At 47.7% G+C, this 13,950-nt stretch overlaps 1 pseudogene; it reads right to left on the bottom strand.

Moving 5' to 3' along the window:
• Window positions 1-9,908: 9,908 nt before the first annotated feature.
• LOC136646366 (5S ribosomal RNA) lies at window positions 9,909-10,029 on the bottom strand (annotated as a pseudogene).
• Window positions 10,030-13,950: the final 3,921 nt, after the last annotated feature.

Below are 13,950 nucleotides of genomic sequence, written 5' to 3'. Positions count from 1 at the left end.
GTTTTCAGCAAACCCAAAGGTGACTTTTTAAGGCCTTCCGAGACCTCAAAACATCATTCTGAGGTCTGAGGATGCTGTGTGCTGCATCCTCGGCTCTCAGAATTCTGCTCCAGGCACAACAGGAGCAGAGCTCCAGTCACAGTTGGAGCAAGCAGGGGTGGGACTGACCCTGGAATGCCCCCAGAACATGTGGATTGCCCAAGAGGTCCTGTGGGCCATATCCGACCAGCAGGCCATATGTCTGACACCCCTGATCTAACAGTTTACACAGATATATGAACTAGAAAGCTTCTGGACTCAGTTGCAAGATTGGTTCTAGCGCTGATGCAAGAGGTGGTCCCACAAAAAAAATACTGCAGTATTCACATCTTCCTGTAATTCCTACTTTACACTATGGAGCTTGTTGTTGGCATCCTTCAGTCTTGGAAGACTATGGTATCTCGCTCTGAATAGTGGTTCTGCAACAGTTTCCTCTCCAGTGCGTGAAGCCTGGGTAAAGTAGATACGGAGGATAGACTGTTACCCATGTAGCAAATCCCCCCTCTCCGCGTCACTGAAATGGTCCAATGGAAAGGCAGAAGCCAATATGGTTAGTTCCAGCAGCGTTGCAGGAGTTACCAGAACGTGACTGTGTTCAGCCATGAACTGCCTCAGGGACTCTGGCTCCGGATTTTGCCTTGAGGTTGACTCCTGAAGCCTTTTCCATAACTGGATGTAGCCACAAGGCAGTGGAGGTTTGGAATCAGAGTTTTCCTTCTCTCAGATGAGCTGCCTTCCCAGGCTGAGTCCCATCTACCCAGTGGCTGTTTAGTCGCCTCTTATGACAAGTACAGTCAAACTGAGGGCCTATTCTTATTCCCCAGCCCCCAGGGGTTAGCTTACTTAGTATGGAGCTTAGCTTACTTCAAAGACAGCATGCCCTAGCATTTAGACTTGGGTTGCAAGGGCTTGGGTTGAAAGGGCTTTCTCTGATTCTTAGTCTAGGTTGTTTTCAGTTTCAGTTCTTCCCCCCTTGATGTCTCTGATCCCAGCCTGAACATTTGACAAGACTAGACTGAGGTTAATGGGAAGTGCAAGTTAACTGCTTCCTGTTAACCTCAATCTAGTTTTTTCAAGTATTCAGGCAGCCTGGAAGTGGCCTGTGTATCTCTATAAACTTGTATGCTTATATCTACCTGTAAAGCGAAAACATTTTTGCCCCAGTAAGTACAAAATAATGTTAATGAGCAGAGTGGCAGATAATTTATTTCTGGTTATTTGGCTATAACTTTTGATAGAATAGAGATATTTTGATGCTTTTTTTGTTGCATTCTGCATTAAATTCCTCATCAAATGGTATAACACAGGGGTGCTCAATAAGTCGATCGTGATCGACTGGTCGATCGTGAGGCAAAATGAGTCAATCGCAGGCTTCTCTCCCGTCCACGCATCCCTAGGAGTGAGCCCCGTTGACTCTACTGGGGCTCCTCTTCTGTCCTGTCCCTGCATCCCTGGGAGTGAGCCCCATTGACTCTACTGGGGCTCCTCTTCTCTCCTGTCCACGCATCCCTGGGAGTGAGCCCCATTGACTCTACTGGGGCTCCTCTTCTCTCCCATCCACGCATCCCTGGGAGTGAGCCCCGTTGACTCTACGGGGACTCCTCTTCTCTCCCGTCCACGCATCCCTGGGAGTGAGCCCTGTTGACTCTACTGGGGCTGACTCATGAGTAGACCTGGAGAGGAGCCGCTGGCAGGCTTCTCTCCCATCCACGCATCCCTGGGAGTGAGCCCCATTGACTACTGGGACTGACTTACCTTTCCCCTGTTTTTGCACTGGTATGTATGGAGATCTACCCCCCCCCAACTTCCATCTGTTGGTTCTGTGTGCAAGGGGTTTTGCACTGGTCTTGCTGTGATGTCTATATAGAGATCTTCCCTCCCCCACACCTTTCCCCTGTTTTTGCACTGGTCTGTATAGAGATCTGCTCCCCCCCCACACTTGTATTGGAATCGAGGAAGATCTGGTGAGGAGGTAGATGTGGTGTCAGCAGTGGCCCCTTTAAGGGTAAGGCCTGGGCATCCAGCAGAGTGTGCTGCACAGCTGCAGACACTTGAAGGCAATAGGGCCCTCAGGGATATAAGAGCACCTGAGGCTGGAAGGGCTCCACTTATTTATGTGAGTCAGCCTTTTCCTACATGAGGATCATTAAGTCCAAGTACCATTCCACCATGACTGATGAACATTTGGAAGTGTGCTTGAGGCTTGCTGTCAGCAGCTACTGTCCGGACTATGCATCCTTGGCTGATTCTCTTCAGTGCAAGTCATCAAAGTAAACTCAAGTAATTACAAAAAATGTTTATAGTTAATTATGTTGTGTTGTGCAATATTGGCTCATTCGGTTATGCAAGGTACACCAACATACATTGTACACATAAATGTTATATGTTATGATGGCGCGAACATTGTAAAAAAACTCTGGTAGATCTCCGGGCCTTGCTGGGTTTCAAAGTAGCTCTCGAGCCAAAAAAGTGTGAGCACCCCTGGTCTAACATGAAGGTGGTATTCAAAAATACCAAGGTTTTCACAATTTTGGCCTCTAGTATCAAGCTTTGGTTGTTGCCCCCCTAAAACCTGTTGTCTGCTGCAGTTGCTACCCCCTGCACCCCCTTAGCTATGCTACAGATTTCCAGTATGGTTAGGGAAATATATTGGTAGCTCATACCGTGTTATACATATGTTGTTATTGCATGCGTCTGATGTTGTCCCTTGAAATTTTGTGAATTCAGCCCTGTAATCTGGACTATTAAATGAAAGTATGGCCACCATCAGTGGCCAGTGGCTCCCTTGACCCCTGTGGCTGTTGGCCATGACTCCCCATCATGTTCCTGAGGGCTGGAAGTGACATCATTAAACAGGAAGTGGCCAGAAATATTAACTATATTAAATATAATATTATAATATTATATTTATTATAATATAATATTAAATATTAAATATATATTAACTATATTAATATTAATTATATTAATCATATCATTAATTAAATGCAGATCTTAAAAATATATTATTAATACACAGCAATATACATGCTTTATAAATGATTAGCTGCTGATTACTGTTGGAGACAGGATGCTGGAGTAGGTAGATTTTGTCTGGTCCAGGAGGACTCATTTTTTGAACTTTGTAAGCATACCAATAGAACTGTTGTATCAAATGAACTTTGTGAACAACCAGTCTGACCAACATTACACACACACACCCCTATGGACCCCAATCCAACTAGTCATTTCTCCTATTCTCCTTGGATAGGATTGAACCCTTTATTAATTTAATGAAATTAAATTTTTCCAGCAGCCGGTGGGGAAAACAAAAACAGACCATGAAAATCTATCAGAGCTGATAAGAATTTGGTTAGGAAGCTGATTTGTCTCCTATAGGCACAGCTCAAGCCTATGCATGTCTACTCAGAAGTAAGTCCCATTAGAGTCAATGGGGCTTGCTCCCAGGAAAGTGTGGCTAGGATTGGGCTGGCAATCACTTCATCAATGGGTGATAAGTATTCCCTTCAAACAGCAAGATTCATCACTTTAAAAATACAGCCTTTCCTCTTCAGTCAAACAACAAGATTAATAAATCACTTTAAAAACAGTACCCTTTTTCTGCTCCTGGCCTGTGTTCTGATCCTGTGTTCTGAAGACTTATGAGACCTCATAACTACATTGGAGGCTTCTAAACCTTGGCCATTCAGATCTCTTCAGCTACATCATGAGGAGCTTCTGCCTGCTGCATGAAGAGCTTCTGGGAGCTGGATGTGGCCCATGGCCTTATGCTTGATACCACTGCTCTAAAGCATAGCAATGTCTTTCTAGGAATCCAGATTCTGTTCTCTATAACCCTCAGCTTCCATGGATGCAAATTGTTTTGGCATCTTTACTTCCCCGTCTTGATTGTCTTTTAAAAAAAAAAAAGGAAAACATTTCATATCTCTGCAAACCTCTAGAGCAGGGGTGCCCAAACCCTGGCCCTGGGGCCACTTGTGGCCTTCGAGGCCTCTCAATGCTGCCCTCAGGGAGCCCCCAGTCTCCAATGAGCCTCTGGCCCTCTGGAGATTTGTTGGAGCCCACACTGGCCCGATGCAACTGCTCTCAGCATGAGGGCGACTGTTTGACCTCTAGTGTGAGCTGTGGGATGAGGGCTCCCTGCACTGCTTGTTGTTTCACATCTGTGATGCAGTAGCGGCAGTAAAGGAAAGGCCAGCCTTGCTTTGTGCAAGGCCTTTTATAGGCCTTGAGCTATTGCAAGACCTTAATTCATTCATATAAGTTCATCTTTAATATATTCATTTATGTAAACTTATGTAAATTTATTCAAATTTTAAATGTAAATTAAAATGTGGCCCCCGACACAGTGTCAGACAGCTGATGTGGCCCTCCTGCCAAAAACTTTGGACACCCCTGCTCTAGAGTTTGGTAAGTACCAGAAACCTCTATATTACTTGTGAGTGGTGCCATGTTGGTTACACTTCTATTGGTAGAGGGTGAGCAGAATAGAGATACTGATGTAGTCGGTGATGTTCAACAGAGAAATTGAAACTTTTTGGTAAACATGGTGATGAACTTTGCAGATACATGTTCTTTCATTTTGACTTAAACATAACAAAAAATATAATAGCCATTTTGACAACATAAAATGTTGCTATTTGTCGTGGTACTTTCAGGTTCTCCTTTGAATGCAGAACAGTAACTGTAACACACTGAGAGCCAAATTTAAGTTATCTTAAAAAAATCACAGGGAGGGAAAATCTTTATAGGTGGTATTTAAAGTTGCACTGTTATTTTTCAAACAGGTGACATGGGACTTTCTATAGTTCTAGAACAGGGAAATCACATAAGGCCTACAGCCCAAATGTGGCTCCTGGAAGTAATTTATCTAATACCCATTATAATTGGGTACTCCCAGCATGATAATTGGACTCTCTAATATCTTGAAAATATGAACATTTGTATGTTTTCTCTTTTGTCATTTGCAGCTTATTACTACAAACTCTCTCTCTCTCTCTCTCTCTCTCTCTCTCTCTCTCTCTGTGTGTGTGTGTGTGTGTGTGTGTGTGTGTGTGTGTTTATAAGTGCTTATCTGGGCATCATCTGCATAATGATGTCACTTTCTGCTTAATGATGTCACTCAGCAGGTGCCATGAATGCTAACATTGGCCCTCTGTAAGAAATGAGTTTGACACCTCTGTTCTAGACTATAGCACAACCATTTTCAACCACTGTGCCGTGGCACACTGGTGTGCCGCAAATGGGCCCCAGGTGGGCCAAGGGCATTTGGGAGAGGGTCATTTATTAGTAGAGCCATTGGGGGATGTGAGCCCCCCACCAACAGCGTGGTGTGCCTTGTCTATGGTCAAAACACTGATGGTGTGTCCTGACCATTTTATTGCCCTTTCAGTGTGCCGCAAGATGAAAAAGGTTGAAAATCACTGCTATAGCGTTCGGTCCTGCTGAGCCCAAGCTGCATTCGCCAGTTTGGAATGTATGTGGTGTTGGTGGGGAAAAGGTTTCAGAGTTTTCAAGGGACTGAAATACAATATACAGTTGATTTCAGGTCAGTCAACACACTCAAAACGTTATGTGTGTTCATGCACATGCGTGTTTACATAAAAGAAGTCCACCCATTTCTCTTCAAAATGCCGCTAGAAGTCACAATTTCTCAAAATGTGTCTGGTCAATCCCCCTAGCTGCTTCTTTCACTGTACTGTAGCTATGACCTTGCGTTCAACTCCTAACATACAGTGATCTGAAAAGTAATCATGTTAACTCTCTGGTCTAGTTTACACAATTCTGCCTGTTATGTACATTCACTGGGGTTGCAAGAACTCTTCTTTTGAGTTCACTCTTACATCTATTGGCAATGCGGTTGTCATCAAGAGCGCAGACTGCCTGGGATCTTCGCTGTGAGAGGGGGAAATGATTTACATGAAAGGACACGGCCAAGGAAATAACACTAGGGGTGTGTTGGCAACCTTCAGTCTCGGAAGACTATGGTATCGCACTCTGGATGGTGGTTCTGGCACAGCGTCTAGTGTGGCTGAAAAGGCCAGTTCGGGAGTGACAATCCCTTCCACACTGGGAGCAAGTGCAGTCGGTCCCTGGTCTGTCTCCCTGCCTATGGGCCTTCCTTCTTTGCCTCTTTGCCTCAGACTGTTGGCCAAGTGTCTCTTCAAACTGGGAAAGGCCATGCTGCACAGCCTGCCTCCAAGCTCAGAGGCCAGGGTTTCCCACTTGTTGACGTCCACTCCTAAGGCCTTCAGATCCCTCTTGCAGATGTCCTTGTATCGCAGCTGTGGTCTACCTGTAGGGCGCTTTCCTTGCACGAGTTCTCCATAGAGGAGATCTTTTGGGATCCGGCCATCATCCATTCTCATGACATGACCAAGCCAATCTGTGACACAGATACAATCTGTGACACAGATACAAAGAGATACATACAAAGAGACTTGCATAGATGCAATTTAGATTCAACTTGGGTTGGTGGGATTAGACTGAAAATGCTGGGATACTGGAACTTCCTGGGTGCTTAATACTACCTGCTCAACCTGTATAGTATTTTTTTAAAAAGTAAAAAAAAGATTTTTACAAGGACATTGTAAGTGCACAGTACTCTTGTCTCCTCTAGAAAACTGAACCTGTCAGATGACCCTGAACGTCCTGCTGCTGGGAGAAGGAAAAACATGAAAGAGTAAGAAGAAACAGAGAAATTGGGACTTTACCCCCTGGGACCTTGGGGACTATAAATAGGTGTAAAGAGAAGAGGTGAACAGAGGCAGTGTACTTAACTGCTCCTGCTCACCTTGCACACTTTTTCACACCTTGTGTCTTGGCTTTGGGGAGCTGCCAGAAGGGCTTAGGCAGTTTTTTCTCCTAAAGCCCCACACCAGCTCTTTGCACATTTGCAGGAGACCTTTAGCCTTCATTCCTGGAGCTGGTCTCTCCAGCAGCACCAGCAGCTGCTGCTTTAGTCATAGCACAGCTGCAACAAGCTTTTTTCTTGGTTGGGTCCCTTTCTTAACCTGGAAAGGCACTCAGGATCTCTAAATCCCTTTCATATTCCCCCCCCCCCCCAAGTTGGGCGTTAATGGAGAAAGCAGGCCCGAGTGCCAGAAGGGGAACCAATCGACACACTCCGTAGTCATGCTCTGGGCCTGATTGGAACCTCTCTCCATGGCAGACAAGCTTGCCACTGACAGCTGCTAATCTTCTAATTAATAACATGGAATGAGTGAATTACTCATTCTCTGCAAGGAAGTCAGCACACTGAGGTTTCCAGACAGACCCCGGTGTTGCCAAGGCAAGAAAAAACTAATTGACATCTGTGGGCCATTTAGCTAACCTTACAGCTTTCCACAGCTGCTTACAACAGCCCTGGGACTTCTGCTAGCCAATAGTTAAATAAAAGTAGGGCTCAAGGCATATATGATACCTTCACCATCCAGGTATAGCTCAAGCTAATAGTGGGAGTGTCCTCATACCACTGTAGGAGGTGCAATGATAAATTAGGTTTGGAGACCACTGTCTTCCCACCCTCTGCTTGCCCTTTACAGTTAACCTACAGTAGGAATTTAATAGCACTAAGTTGACAGAAGAATTCAACCAGCAACAGATTCTATGGCTATCATCCATTAGGAAAAACCACAAAAATCTGTGTTGTGATATGTACAAGCAACCATGGTAGCGTCTTTCCTTTTGGTCCTCTCCATTTCTGTAGAACTTTCTAGAACAGCACAGAGCAATGTTGTTAGGGATAGCAGTTATGCAGTAATTAAGCTGAACAAAGCATACTTTTTGTTAAAAACAAGTGTTACTATATGGCACCAGTAACATTGGGCAACCTTCATGGCTTGTCTTCTGACAATGTAGCTCCATGGGCTTTCCATTGCAAAAATTACTGCCATTGGAAAAAGAAACCTACAGTAGCTGTCTGAATCTATCCTGTGCCACAAGGGCCATTTCTGAACTGCTCAGATAGACGTGCTGCTGTAATTCCAATAGACAGGGTCCCCTGGTTCTTAGGGTTACCTGTCAACGTACAACAGACCATTGCCCACAGTTCAAGCATTCAGCTGTGGAGCTGCTGTGACAGCATGACTATATGCCCCATTCCCTCCTGGCTGCCACTTCCTTTCCACTCAGAAGATTCCTCTACTAGTACCTTGCCAGTACCTCTCGTCTATCTACTACACTGCTTTGTGACATGACAAAAAAGTAAAGACAAATCCAAATTCTGCAGACATTCACCAGCAAGCTCAGAATAAAGCACACCTAGAGATACACAAGATGTACTGAATTGTTTATTAAATTGATTTCCATATAGCTCACATTGATCTTAGAGCAATGTTTTACTTTGAGTATCTACATGCTGAAGATTTACATAGCCTCAGCTTTACAGAATTGTCCTTAAAAGCTAAATAAGGCTCAGAATGTACACAAGCAGCATGTTATGTATATAATTTAGCATTTATTTGCCTGATTTCTTATTGTTGTACTTATTAACATAATTTGGGCAAGGACCTTGAGTTTTCTAGTATGTGAACTGATATAAATCAGGCCAAGGAGGCACTCAAGACAAAGGCACTGGGGATCAATGGTCTGGGAATGAATAATTCCACATCCAAAGCAAATACCCTTCAGTATATACTCCCCTATGCATTCCACAAACCCTACACTCTTAAGGACATGGAAAGTATGTTTCATTGCAAACCAAGGCCACAGTCTTATGCACATTTACCTGAAGGTAAGTCCCATTGAATGATGTGGCACTTACTTCTGACTAAACATGCATAGAATTTCACTTGTACAGCATGCTTTAATCCCAAACCAACCATAGTAAGGCTGTCCAGAATTTACATTGCGTGCATAGTTGCTAATGCACACAAAAGTGTGCCACTGTACAGTGAGCAGTTTCATTGCTAAGGACACCACTGCATCTGCTCCCAGCTTGGCCTGCAGAGACAAAAGGACTTGAGACACAGCTCTGGTTCCCAGGTGAAACCCAATATTTGCAATTCAGGAACTCAAGACCTGCAGGCCACCATCAGATGCTTAGGAGAAATGGCTTCCTCTTGCAGGTGCCACCAAGTCTTGGTGATTTTGGCTTCCACAGGCTAACAGGGCAAACCCTCTGGAGGGCGACTCAGAGCAGCCAGGGGTGCTTGCAGGCCTGTTTTCCAAGAGGGCGACATTGCCCACTTTGGAAATTAAGCCCATCGAAGTGGCTGTGCTCAGGGCAGCCCCAGCTAAAATCAAGCCTTTGGGGTAGGATCGGGCAGGGGGGGCCTTAAGAATCCCCCCCCCACTTACTCTTTGGAAGAAGGATGCTGAGTCCATGGTTGGGGTGGATGTCTGATGGACCTTCCCCTGACTCGACCTGCCTTGCTCTGGAGTGAATATCCCGGCTCAGTACCTGGAGCGGATCATGCTCAGACCCACCTCTGGGAGAGAAAGGAACGGGGGAAGGGAGCTCCCAAGAGTCAGGGGCGGAGGTGATCCCGCGCCCCCCCCCCCCGCGCCACCTCCGAGCACTGCCAGTCAGGGAGGCTGCAGGCCCCGTCAGGATCCCTCGGCTGCGGGACGGACACCCAGCACCTCAGGCAAAACTGGCTGGAGGTGCCCGACTCGGAACTTGGGTCCAGCCGCAGCGAAGGGCGCCGAGTCCGCGAGAGAGCGCCTTGTCTTCTTCCACCCAGTCACTTCTGCAGGCTTTGGGCACAATCCTAACCAGGTCCACTCAGAAGTAAGTCATATCTTGTTCAAAGGGGCTTACTCTCAGGAAAGTGTGGTTAGGACTGCAGCCTTTGACTCCCAATGTTGTCCTCGACCTTATCACCAAAAATGGTTGGCAACCTTCAGTCTCGAAAGACTATGGTATAAGCCTATAGCACCCGGTATTCCCAGGCGGTCTCCCATCCAAGTACTAACCAGGCCTGACCCTGCTTAGCTTCCGAGATCAGACGAGATCGGGCATGTGCAGGGTAACAGCTCACCAAAAGCCCGTCACCGAAGGGGAGTGGAAGCCACGCCTGCCATGCCCTTCAGCCTCGCTGGCAATCCTGTTTGGTGTCCACCTTGATCGCTTTTGGCTTCAACTTTCCATTCCGACGTTCGAGACCCTTTCCTTCCCCCGCCCCCGGAAAGGCGCGACCACCTCCCTAAGCCATCCTTCTGGAGCCCAAGAAGTCTCTCTGGTTGAGGGACCTGGTTGGAAGTCCTTTGTCCCCTGCTTCATTCCAGACCCCCCAAACTCTTCAACGAGCAGAGCTGAGGAACAGACCCTCCTCCTCCCAAGGTGGGCTAAGGCCCAGTGTTGGTTCTGACCCGGGAAGGACGCCTGTCACTTTGAATGGAGGAGTCGTCTGAGAAAAGTATCCAACACCCCCTTCTTTCCAAGGCAAGGACTTGCGGGCGGGACGATGGGCTGCTTGGGGAGCTGCGGGGGGGTGGGTGGTGTGTTTTGCTGTAGAGCCCCATAACTTGCTTTGAGTCCCTCCTTTGACTCTCTACTTGAATTCCAAGAGCACGACGGTGTCCATCGTGAGCTCCGCACTTGTCGGTGATGACAAGGCGGACAGCTCAATCCTGTGCAGGTCTACTCCGAAGTGAGTTCCATTAGAGGCAATGGGGCTTACTCCCAGGTAAGAGTGGATAGGATTGCAGCCTGAGTTGCGAATCCAGAATTGTTCTGCTGAGATCCTACCTCAGCAGCCGCGCAAGCTGTTCTTTCGGTCACGATTGAGGTGTGGGAGGAACAACACTGGCCGACCTTACAGGGCTGTTTGCAAACATCAGTGCTTGGTACTCTTAGAAAGCGCTATCCACCTCCGAGGCATTACCATTAATCCGGACTAAGAGCCCAATATGCTTATCTACTCGGAAGTAAGTCCCAGTAGAGTCAATGGGACTTACTTCCAGGTAAGTGTGTTTGGATTGTAGCCTTTGAGCCCAATCCTATGCATGTCTCCTCAGAAATAAGTCCCATTATAGTCAATGGGGCTTACTCCCGGGAAAGTGTGAATAGGATTGAAGCCTAAGACTTCCCATTCTGCCCCTCGACGTGCATCCTAAGAAGCCACCTAGTGGCCGAAACACGGGTGAATGGCAGGACCACAGCTCGTGGGAACGAACCTCCTCATGCCCCAGAGGATCTGCTCTGGAAGTCTCACCCTTCCAAACCAGTCCGGTCAGGGGGTCGGGGATCGCCCGCAGTCCCAAGAAGCTCTTTGTTCCCCTCCGAAGACTCTCGGCTCTGGCCACCCTTTCGCCTGATCCCAGCTCTCCCAACGCCGCCTCCCGGAATCCCCAACATAACCACTTCTCCTGGTTGGAAAAGGAGAAGTACACTTTTTTTTGGGGGGGGGGGGAGTTAAAAAAGTTATTCTGTCTTCGGAGCCCTGCGATCCTCCTCACCCCTCCTTGGCCCAATTCAAAGCGGCCTTCCTCTTCTGGCTGAACTGGGCTTCGAGTCATTAAAGTCTTTTACGGCCTCGACTTAAGAGCCGTTTAATTTCAAGGCCTTTTACAACCGGTTGGCAAAAGCTCATAAGGACACGCGTCTGTTGGGTGGAAGTTGCTACCCGTGCGCGCTCTCGCTCTCTCCCTCTTTCACCACCCACCCATCCACCTACTTACTTACCTACCTACCTATCCATCCACCCACCAACCTATCCACCCATTCACCTACCTACCTATCCACCCACCCACACAACCACCTACCTATCCACCCATCCACCTAGCTACCTACCTATTCACCCACCCAAACACCTACCAACCTACCCACCCACCTACTTACCTACCTATCCATCTACCCACCTACCTATCCACCCACCCACCCTCCTACCTATCCACCCACCCATCCACCTACTTACCTACCTATCCACCCATCCATCTAGCCACCTACCTATCCACCCACCCACCTACTTACCTACCTATCCATCCACCCACCTACCTACCCACCCACCCACCTACTTACCTACCTATCCATCTACCCACCTACCTATCCACCCACCCACCCTCCTACCTATCCACCCACCCATCCACCTACTTACCTACCTATCCACCCATCCATCTAGCCACCTACCTATCCACCCACCCACCTACTTACCTACCTATCCATCCACCCACCTACCTACCTACCAATCCAACCACCTATCATAGGGCTCAACCGATAGGGCTGGGGACACACACAGTTCTCTTAGAGTTCAATCCTATGTGTCTACTCAGAAGTAAATCCCATTATTGTCAGTGGGGCTTACTCCCAGGTGAGTGTAAGCCTTAGTAGCCATTGCAGCCTTAGTAGGTAGAGAGCCAAAGGCAGCGCTTGGCTGCTGGGGCCACCTTTGAAAGGAAAACGCAAAGAAAGTCCCGTGCATGGCACTGACCCACGAACGTCAGAACCTGTGGTTTCCTGGTGTTCCAAGTTGGCTCTTGGAAAGAACACACGCTGACATGTCGTGTGCACGCGATCGCACGCCTCTGGAATCTCGAACCTATCAGTATAGCCGTCACTCTGGATTCCACATTCACACACTCATTAGTGCCATTCACCCAGGTGAGACTCGTGTCAGGGGGGGGGGGAATGAGCCGGTGGAGCGAGGAAAGGTTTGAGGATGAGCCAGCTTTTAGATGGGGCTTCTTTGATTTGGAAATGAACGAGCCTGATTATGCTCCAAATCGCCGAGAAGTCCCGCCTGGTCCCTCAGTCGACATTCTTCTCCGCCATCCCGCGGTTAGTCGACTTACTGGAAGGAAGTGAGAGAAGAGCCCTCTGCACATGTTCAGGGCGCCCTCGCCTTCCTTTTGTCGTCCCCCGCGCTTGTCAGCCTGCGCACACGCAGTCACTGGGGTTGAAGAGCCGCTGCTCAGTCAAATCCTTCCTTGGCTGGATTTTCACTCTGTGAGGAGAAAGTGAGGGGGAGCTCGATTCTCTTCACCCTGCTCAGCTCTCCCAACAAGCCCATTTTACAGGCCGAACTACCGACACCCGCTTTGGGGAAACCTCTGCGGTACTTTCTCTGCACACAAGGGAATTCACAACTGGATTTCTACGCACAGAGAACTCTACCAACCTGTAGCTCAGTGAGGGGGACGAGATTTCTGGTACAGTTCTATCCTCAGAACAGAACTACAGTTCCCAGATCTTCTCAAGACAGGAGCTGTAACGACCATGAGCGCGCCCCCCCCCCCCAATAAGTGTACAGTACTGTAATGGGAGTGTTGTGTAGATTTGTCTTTCAGGCCCAGGATGACACAGGGAGGTCAAATTACCCATAAAAAAGTTCTCATGGAATCCACCCCACATCTTTGAAACGCAACATGTCTATGGGATCCTCCTCTGGGGCTGAAAAATTGACTTTACTCCAGGTTGAAAATCTGCCATGGGCCCAAGGGGGGGGAGATCTCTTTTCTAATGGACAGTTCAACAAGGGGTAGAGCTTCTTGGCTATGGAAGCTTGGCCACTCTTGAATTCCCCTCTCTGCATAGACTGACCAGCATGGTGGGCCAAGACTTCCTGGCGCCTGAGGCAGAGGATCAAATGCTGCCCCCCTTATCTGATGACAGGTCAAATCCTGCTCCTCTCACTCTCTCCACTGGAAAAAGGAGAGTGTGGAAGTGTGGAGGAGAGGGTTTCCTGTCCTCTTCCACACTTCCTCATATGCTAATCTCCCGCTTTCTTTCCCAGTCCAGGACGTGGGGAAGGAACCTGAAACCATCTCAGGCAGCCTCCTAGATGGGTCCACCCTCCTTCCCATTCCCATTTTTTTTTTTTAATTCTAGAGGAAATCCGGAGTTGTTTAGACGTGTCACTGTATTGGAATTGCGGAAGATATTACCGAGTAGATAGGGTGTGGTGTCCACAGTGCCCCTTGCTCTAAGTAAATGCAGGGTTAAAGCCCAGATGGTAGCTGGAGGGGGTG

This window comes from Tiliqua scincoides, chromosome 3 (assembly GCF_035046505.1).
Source record: "Tiliqua scincoides isolate rTilSci1 chromosome 3, rTilSci1.hap2, whole genome shotgun sequence".
NCBI lineage: Eukaryota > Metazoa > Chordata > Lepidosauria > Squamata > Scincidae > Tiliqua > Tiliqua scincoides.
The sequence above is the reverse complement of the archived record's forward strand: the minus strand, read 5'-3'. Positions and strand labels throughout refer to the sequence as shown.